Source organism: Amblyomma mixtum, chromosome 8, assembly GCF_055824585.1.
Source record: "Amblyomma mixtum isolate Tamu chromosome 8, ASM5582458v1, whole genome shotgun sequence".
Classification (NCBI taxonomy): domain Eukaryota; kingdom Metazoa; phylum Arthropoda; class Arachnida; order Ixodida; family Ixodidae; genus Amblyomma; species Amblyomma mixtum.
The window spans coordinates 127,652,067-127,667,701 of record NC_143019.1 but is presented as its reverse complement, the minus strand read 5'-3'; the positions used below and the strand labels follow the sequence as shown (position 1 = coordinate 127,667,701).

Genomic DNA, 15,635 nt, shown 5'->3' with positions numbered 1-15,635 from the left:
GCTCCGCGGAAGACACCAGCGAGTTGTCTACACCGGACTTCTTGTAGAAGCCCGCTAAGGATAAATTGAGCCAGTAATTCATCTGCTTATAGGTAAAGGGAATTACAAGATTATCATTTGTCACTGTTTTATCCGCAATATTTCTATTAAAAGTTGTGATGGCGCAAGACTACGTAAATTTTGTGCTTGTTTTAACATCAGACAGTGAAGCACGACTACAGAGTTAGCCTAGCATCTTTCAATATACATGTTGCCAGGTTACAATAATATCAGGAAGAAAGAAAGCAGGACGACAGAAGTGTTTGTGTTGCCCGTTTTTCCTTTCTTCCCTCATGCGCTGAGATACCAGGAGTGTCCAAGTGCTGTGCTGCCCCTCCATATTTATTTATTATTTTATTTATTTATTAATACTGCAATCCCAGGAAGGGATTTTCGCAGGGTGAGCATACAGAAAATAAGTAAGTACAAATATTAAGAAAAAAAAGTACAAAGGCCACAAATTAATAATAAGCAACAAAAACACAACAGCAAAAATGAAAGTCTCAATGACGTAACACAACAAAAAGTACACTAAGGTTTGGGGCATATAAATTCATCAGTGAACTGGTCAACAGGGAATTAATTAAATGAAGAAAGAGCACCAAAATGATCACCATATGATATGCCTGGCATATAATTTACTACAAGCATGTGCCTTGCTTTTGTGGTGAAGATTTTGAATAACTTTATTATATTTGCATTCCTTTGAAGCAGAAATGTGCAAAGACTGTATATTTGGAAACCTCGAGGTCCCCATGACCACCAAACTGAAAAGAGTGAGGTTGCAAAATAACGCACCTGTTCCTCTTTCTGGGAGGAAGTGTCGTCCTTGGAGCTGCTGCAAAGCGAGTCCATTGGCACCTTTGGTACGTCCACCCTTTTAGGGCGCAGCATCACTTCTTCTTCTGTACCTGCATCAGTGATTATTGAACAGGCGGTGGCTAGAGCTACGTCCATGCGGAACAAAAACTGAGCCTGACTCGCTTCCAGGTGTAACTAAAACCGCTCTCATTTGCGTGCAGATGAAACAGTTCGTAAATTCCCTTACGAGAAAGCCCTGCCCATTTCGGACCATACGCAACGAAGACTAAAATTTGTATATTTCATACGGACAATGGAGCTATTATAAGCACGTAAAATTTGGGCCGAACGCTTGGCAACCTATGACAACGAATTGAACCGAACCGTGAGATGGAGTACAATCATGGAAACAAAACGCCCGAGATGTAATCTAGAAAACAATATAGCAAACATGCAGGCAGTTTGTATGTACCTTAACCGAGAAGTGCGAGCTAGGTCAGTAAACGCTGCCGTTTTGGCGGAACGCCGTTACGTACAGGGTCGTCCACTCTTATTTAGAACCCGCTAGCGCACGGCCGCACTCTTCAGAGGGCCACCGCGTGCGACACAGTCGCTCATTGCAGCAAAGTGGCGCAGGAGAAGGTGTACCTGGACGTGGTGCTTCGCGTCATCTGCCACTTCGCTTCGATACGCAGCCGTTTCGGACACAGGGACCCTCCAAAGAGCATGGCCATGCGCTAGCGCATTCTAACTAAGAGTGGACGACCCTGTACTATCGTGAGCAAACTTATGAGAGACCCCTGCGGGCGCGTGCCGATGATTATGCCGAACTGCACGCGGGCGCCATTTGACAAAGCTTCAGTGTCGAGACCGGCGCAGTCTGCCGCCTAATGAGGCGTTTCGGCCCAGTGTGTCGGCCTCGAAGGAATGCTTAGCCAGATGACGTCCGCATGCAGTTCGGCATATTCCCGGCCTGAGCTCGCGGGGGCGTCTAAATTTCCCTCAAAACAGTACGTTCGTGTTTAAAGTCATGAGCATAAAAACTTTTTTGCACTTTACTAATTTTGGAATGACTTTTGGATACTATACGCTAAGGGAAAGCTAACTAGAGAACAGAAAAAACGCTTCTCACACGTGCTTATGGAGTAAGCAATAAATTAATGCTTGTTTCTTCTCATTTTGCTCACCACTGTAGTACGTGTGAATTGTACATAAATACCGCAATGCTCTTATCCGCAAAGGAATAGATATGTATTGCTTACTTTCAAGCCGAAGGACTTGGGCAGAGTAGTGACCAGTCTTTTCTCCGTCAATCTTATCCTCGAAAACTCTTTGTACACTGCTGTATTGCCAAAATCCTTCTTGTGCGCAGGGTTGAAGGAACGTGTTTTGTCCACGTGCACGACGTGTCTACGATTGTCCTGCTCTTCCCAGAACCGCACTAGAACGTACATTACAAATAAGAACACTTGCCAAAATAACCTAACAATTACTGGAAGAAATTGACCATTAATATCTGACGCTGCTATGGCAATAACCAAAAGAGAACCAGTACCTGAAAAATCGGCACGCAAAGCAGTCGGGGCCATGGATGTAACTGTGGCTATCAACTTTTCAAACAGCCGCAGCAGCCGCCAGGAGCCGCAGCCGCTCCTTGCGGAAAAGCACCCGCTAATACATGCGCCGTAGCATTGCAAAGTAAATATTTGTATACAAAATTGTACTGAAAATGCGTCATTGTTGAACGTACACAAACTACCTTGAGGCGTATAAATATTCGATAGACCCGTAGTATACAGTTAATATTGCTAAGTCGCAAATAGCAGCGAGCTCAATCCGAATCCAGAGACATTATTTGCACTCTGGCACCCCGTGGCGCGCTTGCTACATTCCTCCCTTTCTTACAGCTTGTAGCGCGTGCTTGCTCACGGCATCTTTACTTGGACCGTAGTATGTGGTGAACGAGTTTCCTTCGAGTGACGAGCATTGATTCGGGACGTGGCTAACATGTCGAAACCGCCCAAGCAGCGAAAGTTCTACTTGGAACCGTCATTTGATGAAGGCAATCTGCCGAGGACTAGGCAGTACCAGTTGTGCCCGAACAAAACCAGCGCGCAAAGCGACGTGGCCAACGATCCTTATGAAGCTTCTCACAGCTTGCTTGATTGAGGAAGACGACTGTGTAAATGAAGGGTGTGATTCGGAAGAGCGTGGTGGATGCGCGACACCTATTCCTCGATCTGATTTCAGCGCAAGACATCGTGACCCTGGTGATGGGCTTCGGGGTCACGCATGGTCTTTCGTGGACACAGGTAGAACACTTAATGAAGCTCCTGAGTTTTATTATCAGAAGAAGCGATCTTCGAGATTCAAAGTTTCTCTTCAAGAACCTTGCATGGATATCCCAGGAAAGTATTAATTTCAATTTGTACTGCCCCGACTGTATGTGCGTCTTAGCCGAATGTGACAGGGACCTCAAGGAGAGGAAGCAGCTACAACTTGCATGTATACAGTGCAAACACATGCGCGGTGCAGATATCCTAATAGAGGAGGGTGTTTTTTTTGTGAGCCCAGTGATGCGGCAGATAAATTCAATCCTGTCATCCAAAGAAATTTTTAGGTCACTAAAAACGTAGCTGCAAAGAATACCTGAACTACCTGCCTCATGCTCCAAGCATGATATCGCAGACGTGGACTAGTACTGCCAGCAGCGCAAGGAGATGAACCTCAATGACTATGACATCTCTGGGATAGTGAATTCTGATGGCATTCCGATTTTGAACTGCTCAAAGTTTTCGATTTGGCCTGCACAGATTACAATCAACGAGCTGCCCCCACCACAACGATTGAAGAATTCTGTTGTTGCCATGCTCTGGTATGGTAAGCGTCACCCAAGCATGACAATAATTCTGGAGGTGCTCTCTATGCAGATGAATGCACTTGCTGAGACTGGATTGGAGTGGATGATAGACGGATAAGTGTATAAATGAAATGTGAGGACTCAACATTTTTTGGAAGACATACATAAATTGGCTACATCACGACCACATGCTTGCAAATTAGATGAAATATAAAAATATGGCATTTAATATTCATATTTATATAATCTTGTTAGCGAAATGATGCAAAAATTAATTTTCAGCTGCCTTATTAACAATAACAATCAACCTAACAAGGGTCACTGAAAATTAATTTAACTAATGAAGAAGCAGAACCTCCGACACACTGAGCAATGTGGCTGCTGCGTACCCGTAGTACAATGATTTTCATTGTCATGCACTCGTAATTGTTTCAGTAATGACCCTTAAGACTTGACTTGTAGGCAGCTGTCAGGATGGATCTCAAAAATGCACCCCACGCCACTAACTACTACCAACTTTTTGCGCCAGTAAAAAGGGCTGCAGGTTTTGCAGGTGATGTCTGCACATATTGCAGGCCTTCAGCGAAAACTTCCATAGGCTATTTTGTGCCATAAAATTTTATAAGTTTTATTTTGTCGATATTACAGGTATACTGCTCCAGTACTTCCGCTGATGCCTCTGCTAAAGTCCTGATGCAGAACATGGTTCAATGTAATGGCTACTTTTGGTGCAGCTGGTGTTTACATTCGGGGCAAGTCCGTTGAACGTATGAAAATATAATTGTGCATTATGTGTACAAAAGACCTCTAATTGTAGATGGTCATTGCTTCAATCCTTCTGTCTCTCGATGCGAGAGAGTACCAATAAATAGGTTGTCAAATCCGCATCAAATGAGTTGCACAGACTGAGGTGCATGTAAATTACTGCTCATGTAAAATGCTACAACTTCAATTCTATCTAGGTGTGTGCTTGATGTCATTAATTATTTTTGGCTGTGTTTTCAAAACATGCACCTTGAGTTTCCTCATGAAAAATCTTTTTCAACCTGCTGTTGCTTGTATACACCTTGGTATTAACTGAATGCGTAGACATTTTCAAAAAGGAAAAGAAGGCAGCATTTTTTGTATCTGCGTATGTGAGCGTACAAGCGACAGGCTAAATTAACCCTGTGACCTTCGTTGTGTTACCCATAGATATTGTGCAGAACAGACCTGGTTTAGGTGATTCACTGACTTCTGCTCACTGTCTAGCACAGATTTATGCATTGAAACAGGAGCATGCTGGATGGTTTTGTACGTGTAAGTGTTGTCCTAGCCTGGCAAGGCTAGCAGTAGTTTGTTACAGCCATTGCATGTGCGGCGTAGTTAGCCATATTTTGTATTTTTATGTCGGGAACTTTTTCAGAAGCATGTTGCAATAGTAGTATTCAGGAAACATTGGCCATGTCTCGCTTCTTTCTCCTGAATAGAATGAGAATGACTAGGGTTTATGAAAGTGCTTTACTTCTGGTGTACCGAATATTCCCATGGGAAGTGTTTCACATCGCATGCTTGTCTCATTACCAGGTAGCGGGCAGTGTCTTTATGCGCTTACACAACCTGATATTTCCGGCAGTTCTTTAAATAGACCTTACTTGAATGTTTTTTTTTGCCCTGGACCCTTTTCTGTTTACTGTTTTTGTGTCACTTCAAAGGTTACAGCTCTTTATAAGGTTTGAAATTTCTGTTATGCTGCAGAGCTTTACAAGGTCTTTCCAAGTTCATCTCACTTAGGAAGTCTGCTACAGTTGCCATGCAACGATGCAGAACAGGTGTTTACAGATGTTCATATTTCTTTATATGTTCAGTACACCCACTGAAGTATTAGTCTAATTCACCTGACTGATATGTTTCTTCAATACATTTAACTTGTAGGTACAGTAAAGTAACCTTCCAGTGCCGAAGCAGTGCCTGACAGGGCTAAAGCTGGTGTACCGGAAGACATGGGCGAAGCAGTGAGGATAGAATACCAAGTTCAAAGGGTGAAAGGTCAACCTGCTGGGGTTCGACATTGCATGGAGTTTCAGGCTGAACTACATGCACTGTGTGCTGCTTGGTGTGGCTCGCCAGTCTATGGAGTGGTACCTATGAAATGTTGGCACTCTATACTACATAGGATCACCACAACTACTTAAAGAGATTGACGAGCGACTGTGCTACATTAAGCCGCCACAGTGCGTGACACGCCTGCCCAGATCCATCCTTCAGAGAAAGTTTCGAAAGGCTACTGGGTGGCAGCAGTGGCTGTTCTACTTCGGCTTGGTCTGTTTGGTTGGCATCTTGCCAACTATGTATTTTGAACATTTTAGCTCTCTTGTGAAGGAAATATACCTCCTCCTGCAGGATGAAGTCTCTCACAGTGTCATCACCAAAAGCACTGAGCACCTAGCAGAATTTGTTGTTGGTGTACAGTTCCTGCACTCAGAGAAGGAAATGACATCCAATGTGCACTCACTACTGCATCTAGCAAAAAGCGTTATTTTGCAAGGGCCACTCTGGGCACATTCTTGTTTTGGATTCGAATCTGGCATGGGAAAGTTGAAGGGTCGGATCACTTCTGATAAAGGGATACCCTAGCAAGTGACAAGCCGGTTAGTGATGGCACATAAAGTGCATGCATGCAAAGAGTCTGCAAGCCCTCAAGTCAGACATTTTCTGCAGTGCACTAAAACATCTAAGAGAGAGCCTATAGTCCTCGGTAAGCCAAAGATTGTGGCTGGATATATCTTGAGATTATTTGAGAATCACGTCCCCTACGAAATCACTGGCCCTGTTCAGGAACATCACAGAGTTCGTATCTCTGGGCCTGTGTTCCGCAGCGAACAATGCCGAAGGCCTGAAAAAACTGACTATACAGCTGTGCAAATGCCCACCAATGTGTCTGCAAGGATACAGCACATTGTGTCAATTGGTTGCAGTGACAAGACGAGAGTATACATTGTGACTAAAAACTATGCTGGCTCTTCATGTTTTGGTACCACACACATTATTGGAGTTGGTGGGTGGGGTGCACAGAAAGTTGTAGAATTAGATAAAAGTACAACTCAATGTCTTTAGATTGAATGCAAGGGCATTCCTGCAACCTAACTGGAATCTGATAACTGCTGAAGTCTGCCAACTAATAAAAATGTTCATCTTTGACCACACCATCATCACCAGCACGCAAGCTCCATTGTATAATTACGATATCTAACGTCTAACAAAAAGAAGCACCTTTACAGCTCGGCGAAGTTTTGTCGCTGTGAAAGATGGTGGGTAGAGTACAAAACAGCTAACACATGCATACGTGAGAACACCTAAAAACGCTAAACACAGTTTTGTATTCATTATGTTACCTTCAAAGTTGAAAAGAAACGTTAAGAAGTTCTGGCTGACAATTAATCGCACAGTATACGATTCAGTTAATTAACTAGATATCACTTGCGTCTTTCAAACATTTATATGCTGATTTATTACTGAGTGATTTAAAGGGAACTTTTCGACCGCTCTTAAGATCAGCTACGGCCCACAACACTTCGTAACTATATAACTATGTCTCCCATAATTATGTATATGCTCGGCACAGCGCAGGTTTGCAAACCCTTACCATTTGTTCAATCCTATAAAAACTGCTTTAGTACCAAATTCGTTATGAGCTGCTTTTTTAGTTCTATAATTGCAACCAAAATTTTTAACTATTTCATTACTCACCAGGGTGGCTAGTTGGATCCCTTGGATGAGGTTCATTTTGAACGAAAAAACAGAGCGCGAACAAGGACCCATTGGAGCGAATGAGAAGTAGACAACACAGGCGCAGTATTATGTACTTCTCATTCTTTTACAGCGTTCTTGTCCACGCTGTTTTTTGCCTTCGAATTTCTTCGAATTTCAGTTCGTCGCGACGAACTGAACTGAGAAGTTCTGTTTATTGATGAAAAAGGAACTTTAATGAATGACGACGGAGGGACCAAAAAGGAAAGGTGAAAACATAAAGGAAAAAAGCGTAAAGAATGAGAACGCGAAATGAGTCAAGGACAGAAAACAGAGAGACGATTGAATGAAGACCGGTAGACGACGCACGAATAATGGCTTGAGCATGAAAATCAGAAAAAAAAACAGCACAGCGGAGGAGAACGAGAAAAATTCGGGAAAGCAACGCTTGAAAGAACACGAGATAACCCCACCCCTTTTCCCGCAAAAATAAATTACAGTGATTCAGAGCAAAACCACGTTTTTCTTTTCTTTTGTGGGAAACACTGTTTTTAATGATTTTACTCGCATGAAATACCGAAATGAGCCACACACATAACGACCGATTCAATTTTCTGCTTTTTTCAGTGGACACGCAAAAGACGATTTTGCTAGGGTCACTGTGTCCGGTTTAGTGCTGCGGACACGCAAGAGAAGATTTTGCTCGAGTCAAAGCCAGGGGGGTAAAGCTAAGGTAGCAAAGTGGTCCACGACTGTAAGTCGCCATCTTGGACGCCATCTTGCAACACATTATTGTGGCCAGCACAGGTTTTTCTCGTTAAGTCAAGGATGGGTAAAGTTTGAACTTGAATCCGGAAAACTGCGGTACAGAAAATAATCACATGTCACCCTTTCGCGTAATTCCAATGTTGTAAACACGAGCGCTCGTGTTGCGTCTTTTCTCCTACTTTGGTACTCGTTTTTGGCGCTAGCTTCTTCATGAATTGTAAACACATTTTGTAATGTTTAGGATATTGATTGGGATCCTTTCTTTTAATATCGGACAATTGTGAATGATGTTCATGAGTCACGAGTAAACTGAGTAAACGCTCTCGGAGTTTTGCTTTGAAACTTTTGCTTTCGAACCTGATTTCAGGTTGCTTATGGGGATTAAGCTATGGGATCGAGGAACTTAATGCCAGGAGCGGCATACGACAAAGCACCACTCTCGCTCTCATGCTCCGCGATGCCACCTTCGTGCGTTGTATACATGACAAAAGTTCCAAAAGGATCGCGCATGTCGCATTGTGAGTAAACATGGGAAATGATACATCTGCTCATTTCGCGACAACTGGGTGCTGCAATGTGCGTGAACGAAGATCTCCAGCTCTCGGAACTGTATTTAAAGGCGGATGACACCGAGCGAATCAACCTTGCTGCCGTTTACTTTCCCACGGCATTCGGCTTCCTTAAGCACATTGCCTATGTCTTCTTGACAGAGTACACATTGGTGCTACTTATAAAAGATGTAGGTGTTCTTGCTTAAATGCGTTTCGTATTACGTTTTGCAGCACTAATGCATGCCGTAGCCAAAGGTGACATTGTTGAATTGAACGGCCGCGCAACGACGATAGCAGAAGAAGAAGGATAACACACGCACACTCTACCAACTGTTTATTAGACGGAAAAGAGGCGCACTTATCCTCAGCTCTAGCACGTGACACAGCCCATTAACGCTCCGAACACAGCCAGTGACAGTAAATCGGCATGCAAACAAGCCAGCATAAATGTTATCGCAGAACTCGTTTTATCCCGTGCGCATAAAGTACTAGCGGTACTAGCTTCTGATAAATAGTTTCTGAAGCCAAAGAGAGGAATAAAAAAAAGATGTTAACATAGCAGCGTCGAGCATTCATAGCAAAAACAGTGTCATACATTCGAAGGAAAAGCCGTAAGAAATCTAGAAAGCCAGAACTAAAACAATTAAGCACAGGAAACCCCCCACAGAAAATACCCAAGCGCCCACAATTCAGTGTGCAGGATGCCAGACATGAAAGGAAGGTATCTCGAGCGGTACATGCTGCTTCGTACATTTCTGCCTCCACCTTCTTTCAACCATTCGTGATAAAGGTATGAGTGTTCCTGCGTACGAAAAATCACATTATGAGCTCGTACCTCGCCAGAAAAAACACGCACTGTCTTCCTTGGCGAAGGAGAAAGATAAAAAAAATGCATGAGGCCCGACGTAGTTTAACGAAAATTCGACATTTACTATAACAAAACGCGGACCATTCAAAATAAACCAGCCAGTGCAGTTGCTTTATTTACTTTGAGAATTGTGTTCGTCCTTTTGGGGAAAAGTAAATTTCCGCCGTGTACTTGCACTCGGCAACAGAGGACATGCAAAATCCCGCGCGCTCAAGAGATGAAACATACTTTGACGGCAGGCGGTGTAATAAAGCGCAGCAACGGCAATCTGCCAGTCAGCGACTGCCGTTGACCGTTGGATAGTCGTCGCCGCCCGCGTTCGGCAACCCGGAACAAGCTTTCTGCGTAAGCGGGCATGAAGACAAGTAGCCGCACGCATCTCCGGAAGGGTGCACACAACGACACTCCGCTGCAGGCGCCAACCCAAAGCGGCGGCAGAATGCGGGGAATCTGCCATGGGCCGTGACCACTGTCACCAGTAGCCGCGACGTTGAAAAGTTTTCCGCCAGCGATAACACGTCCGGTGCCTACATAGCGCATCGCTTCCTCAAAAGCAAACGTATCCGCACAGTATGCTTCGACGCGCCCTCGACACAGAAACGACCGACCACGCGAACCCGGCCGCGAAGGTCGAGGGCCGAAAACGGAAGACCGGTGGCAGTTTAAGTGTGCGACCCGTCCGAGTAGACGCTGAATGCAGGCGATTGCGCCAAAGCCGCCGCAGCGTCCACTTCAAACCGAACGTACCCGAGGACACCACCCCCGCCATGTGCTGAAGCGAGGCGTGATACGGAACTGCTACTATTACAGAGCCATAGTGCCGGGAGTGCAAGCTACATTTTGGTGTCGACAAAAATATGAAATTTGGATTTCATCCTGTCCAAATCGGGTGCTAGGGGCGGCGCATGCAGAAGAATTTGCAGCGCCCTCGTGCTCGTTGTCGAGTAGGCGGGCACCAACGAAAGCAGCGGGACCCGCTGCAGACGCAGCAAACGAGCACAAAGCCCCGAATGGGGTTATTAAGTCCAACAAGCAGGGGACGCGTAAATGGGGTCGAGAAGAACGACCTGATGATAAAGCGCCCGCAGACGAGCAGGAGCCGGCGGGTCAACCCAAACCGCAAGAAAGTGCTCAGTCGGCAGAAAGCTGTTCGGCGGCGCGCTCCTTCAGACGGTGGCCATGAGCCAGGATGGATGGGGTGCGGTCAGAAACGACGCACAACTACCTGACGGCCGGCTTGAAGGACAAACCCGCACTGTCAAGGCGAATGGTATACATGCGCTTGGAGGAGGAGAAAATAGAACGCATGTCTTCTTTTCCAGGCCAATGGTGACCCTCAGCTCCTTCGTCCACAACTCCGCCCTTCGGAGCGGATCCACCGCCCCGCTCTGCAGCATCTATCTGTTGGCCGCTGGCACAAGGACAACAATATTGTCCGCATAGACCTACAACGACACGCCCTCCGGTATCTCCACGGTCAGCGCCACGCGCCACTACGTTCCAGAGTAGCGGAGGCAGCAGCGAACCATGCGGTCTGCCAAGGGTGAGACAGACCACCGCGTCGCCCGCATGAGAGCGGTACACCATCTCTCTTATGCAAAAAACAGCGCGAAAAAACGGGGACGAAAGGAAGAATACACAGGAACAAGCGCTGACTCTCAACTAAAGTTTAATCACAGGAAACACGCTTATAAAAGGAAACAGAAAACAAAAAACACCAAAGCCAGAACGCACGTGCTACTAAGTGATATATCCAGATATGCAACCTCACAGTCACGCAGGAGTAGGGATGGTTTGCTGACACACAATCTTGCTTCCTGTTGACCATCTCTCTGTCGGATAGAAATGGCCGGCGCAGAGCGCAGAGATTTCACGGGCACTCACATTCGCCAGGCGAACTCAGCACCAGGGGACGACACGCGCTTTTACAGGCACCCCGGAAGTCGATGGAAACGAGCAGCGTGCGCACCTCCGCTTCCAGAAAACCCCTGAATTTAGACTACAGAGCGTCAAAGACCTGAAATGCTGCTCGGCCACGCGTGAAACCGAACTGCGCCGAATGCGAGAGGCAGCGGCGGGCCAAAAAGTGGCATAAGCGCCCGTACAGCAACACCTGCAGCACCTTGTCCCGAGCATCAGCACCAGCACCTCCAGCACCAGCGCTGAGTACGTTACGAAAGGCCGGCAAGAGGTGACATCGGGCGGCCGACCAGGCTTAGGCAGGAATACAATGCTGCCCCGGCGCCAGGCACACGGAAAATCACCCAGCCGCAGGGCCGCGGAGATCATGATGATGTTAATAATAATAATAATAGTAATAATAATAATAATATCTTTTATCGCACATAATATGTACAGTATAATGAAACGGACCTGTCAAAGCCTCCAGTGGCTTGAGGGACTTGGACCGGCAAAGTCGGCAGACGGACGTGCAATATCATCATCATCATCATAATCATTTATTGTCCCTTAAAGGCCCCTGTCGGGGTATTACATAAGGGGGGAGCGTATACAAGGTTGATGTAGAAAAACAAAGGTCACAAAAATATAACAATGCAATATAGGAACGTAAAGAAAAGCAAAGAACGCGATAGTTAGAACGGTGCAGGTAAAAAATGCCTTTAGGCCACAAGCACCACACACGTCAGCGAGAGGTTAGGGCAGCAAAACTCAATACAGGAAAAAGAATTACATACAAACACAAATAAAAAAAAAAGACATGTCAACCCAGGTGATCTAACAACATCGCCTTAAACCTTGTCGCATCGTGCACATTTGTTAGTGAATCGGGCAGAAGGTTCCATTCTTCAATTGCGGTCGGAAAGAAGGACTTGTTGAAAGCATTGGTGGAGCCATGAAGTCGTTGGACGCTATTTGAATTAAAAAGACGGCGCGATGTACGAAAGGGAGGAGATATGAGGGAACCACGGAGACATGGGAAATTGAAGTATAACTTATGGAACAAGCAAAGGCGCGCAACTTTTCGTCTGAGAGCTAAGGAAGTGAGGTCAAGTGATGATTTATTGGAACTTACGCTGGAATGAAAGTCGTATGTTGATGATATGAAGCGGGCTGCACGGTTCTGGACGGCTTCAAGCATGTTAATTAGGTAGGACTGATGAGGACTCCAGATCGCGGATGCATACTCCAGCCTACTGCGGACAAAAGTTTCATAAGCCAGTTTACGTATGTTAGCGGGGGAAGAGGGAAGTGATCTTCTAATACAACCAAGTGTACGTGAAGCGTCGGCCGTGATTTTTGTAATATGATCAACCCAAGTTAATTCGCTATTGATTGTGATGCCAAGGTAACGATAAGATTCAACTTGCAATAGGTCCTCAGAAAATAAAGAGTAAGGATAAGTTAAATTGGAGCGTTTCCGAGAAATTTGCATAAAACTGCACTTCCTAATGTTCAGTTCCATCATCCACAAAGAGCACCAATTTTCGATGAGCTTCAGATCATTTTGGAGGGCAGCTTGATCGTCTTTAGTATTTATACGGCGGTAGATAAGGCAGTCATCTGCGAAAAGACGGATGGTGGATGAGATGTTGTGTGGGAGGTCGTTAATAAATATTAAGAAGAGAAGCGGACCCAGCACAGACCCCTGTGGTACTCCGGAGGAGACGGAAGTAGAATTTGAGGGAAGTCCGCCTATTACGGTGAACTGAGAGCGAGCTGTGAGAAAATTGTGAATCCGGTCTAAAACAAGTGGGTGAAAGTGAAGACCTGAACGTTTGAACATAAGACGCTGATGTGGGACACGGTCGAATGCTTTGGAAAAATCAAGATAGATGACATTGGTTTGGAACAAAGAATCAAGGTTTAAGTGAAGGTCCATGGTAAACTCAAATAACTGTGATTCACATGAATAGCCGCGACGAAAGCCATGCTGATTTTTGAAGAAGAAGGAGTTGGAATTAAGGTGGGATGCAATATGCGAGTATATAATATGCTCAAGAAATTTACATGGTATGCAAGTTAATGAAATAGGACGATAATTCGACGGGTCGCTCCGGCTGCCAGCCTTGAACACAGGAATGACTGTTAATTTTCCAGTCACTAGGTATGGAACTGTTCGCAAGAGATTGATCAAAGATTATTTTTAGAAAATGAGAAGATACATTTTTTGTAGCTTTTAATATCTTGGCAGTGAGGTTGTCAGGCCCGGCAGCACTGGATAAGTTTAGTTTGTCTATCAGAGCACAAATGCCAGCAGTAGTGATGTTGATAGGCGCCATCGCAGAAAAGTTTAAAAAATCTTGGTGTGATGTAAACCAGGCAGGTTCATGTGTGAAGACTGATGCAAAATAAGAGTTCATGACGTCAGATCGAAGTTCTGGAGGCACCTGTGAACCATCTGGATACAAAAGGGTAATGCAATGAGTGTTGCCTGATTTGGGTGATAACATCCGCCAGAATTTCTTTGGGTTTGTTAGTAGAATGCCATACAGATCATTGTGGAAAAACTTTCTTTTTGTACACCTTAGGAGACGCGTGTAATCCTGCAGGCACGAGAAATATTTAGTCCATTTATAAGCCAGTGCAGTTCTTTTAGCTTCACGAAAAAGACGCTTTTTCTTTTGAGAAAGCCTCCTTTAGGAGTTAGAGTACCAGGGCTTGTTGGAGTCGCCGCGAATGCATATCAGCGGAACATAGGTTTCGACCAGATTTGAAAGTTTGTTTTTAAAAGTTAGCCAGTTTTCTTCGACAGACCTATTAGATGCACACTGCTTGAAATGAAGAAAAAAGTTCTCAAGCTCCGAGTTGATACGGGCGAAGTCTCCCTTTTTATAATCGCGAATGAACTTAACAGAGCGCTGCCGTTGGGGAAACGGGAGTGATAGGTTGAAAATAACTGTGTTGTGGTCACTGAAACCGTCAGTGGTCGATATGGATTGGATGAGTTCGGGGCTAGACGCAAAGACTAAGTCAAGGGTGTTACTGCCACGTGTAGGGAAGTTTACTGCTTGGGTGAGGTTAAATGTCATGACAACGTCAAGGAAATCTTTCGCTTGACGAGAAGATGTGCTCAAGTTTTTTCAATCGATGTCGGGGAAATTAAAGTCACCGCAGAGGATGTAATAGGCTTTAGGAAAACGAGTATTAAGATCGAGCAGAACCGAGTAAATGTCGGTAATAAAGGAACTGTCACTGTCAGGAGGGCGATAACATGCAATAACTATGCATGTGCTTGTGGAAAGGGTAATTCTGACAGAAAGAATTTCCTGGCAGGAATGAGTCATGAGAAGAGAAGAATTAAGACTGGTTTTAATAAAGACTAAAACACCCCCACCCCTGCGCGAGACGCTATCACATCTGTAGATGAAAAACGGTTTATTGTTGTCAAGCAGTTCCTCGTCTGAGATATTATCGGAGAGCCACGATTCTGTAAATATGGCAATATCGGTGCCGTGATCGTCAAGAAAGGCTTCCACTGACTCTCTCTTCGGAAGATAGCTACGAATGTTTGTTAAAACAAAATCCATAGTTTCACAAACATGTGAACGTGACGGAGGCAAAAGTGGCTGATGGTGGGAGGGGAGCCTTGAAACAGACAGTGACCGCTATGACCGATGCTCTACCACGGTATCTGTATCCGCATCGTAGACAAACTGCTTATCGCCCATGGTTAACCTGTCATATCTTACTTTGTATTTTAAACCACTTGCCTTGCCGAACGCACGAAGTTTGTTTTGAGCTGTACGCACGCGCACTGAAAAATCTTCACGGATTGAAAAGTCAGTTTCTTTGAGCTTAGGGCCAGCAGTAAGGATTTTGCATTTATCTTTAAAATGCGAGAATTTGACCATTATTGGCCGTTGTTTCCCTTGCTCGAAGCGGCCTAAGCCATGCGCTCTTTCAATGTTGGCGGAATGGACTTATTGTGCTTAACTTATCTGTGCAGAAAGAAATCACGACCGTTTCAGATTGCTCCCATGTTTCATCCGCCGTATCGGGCAGTCCGAAGAACAGCAGATTATTTCGGCGAAGTCGGTTTTCCGAGTCGTCACATTTT

The 15,635-nt window shown here is 45.0% G+C and overlaps 2 pseudogenes; both read left to right on the top strand.

The window, feature by feature from the left end:
• Positions 1-3,026: 3,026 nt before the first annotated feature.
• LOC149334273 (uncharacterized) lies at positions 3,027-3,818 on the top strand (annotated as a pseudogene).
• Positions 3,819-5,464: 1,646 nt separating this feature from the next.
• Positions 5,465-6,796, top strand: LOC149334272 (uncharacterized; annotated as a pseudogene).
• Positions 6,797-15,635: the final 8,839 nt, after the last annotated feature.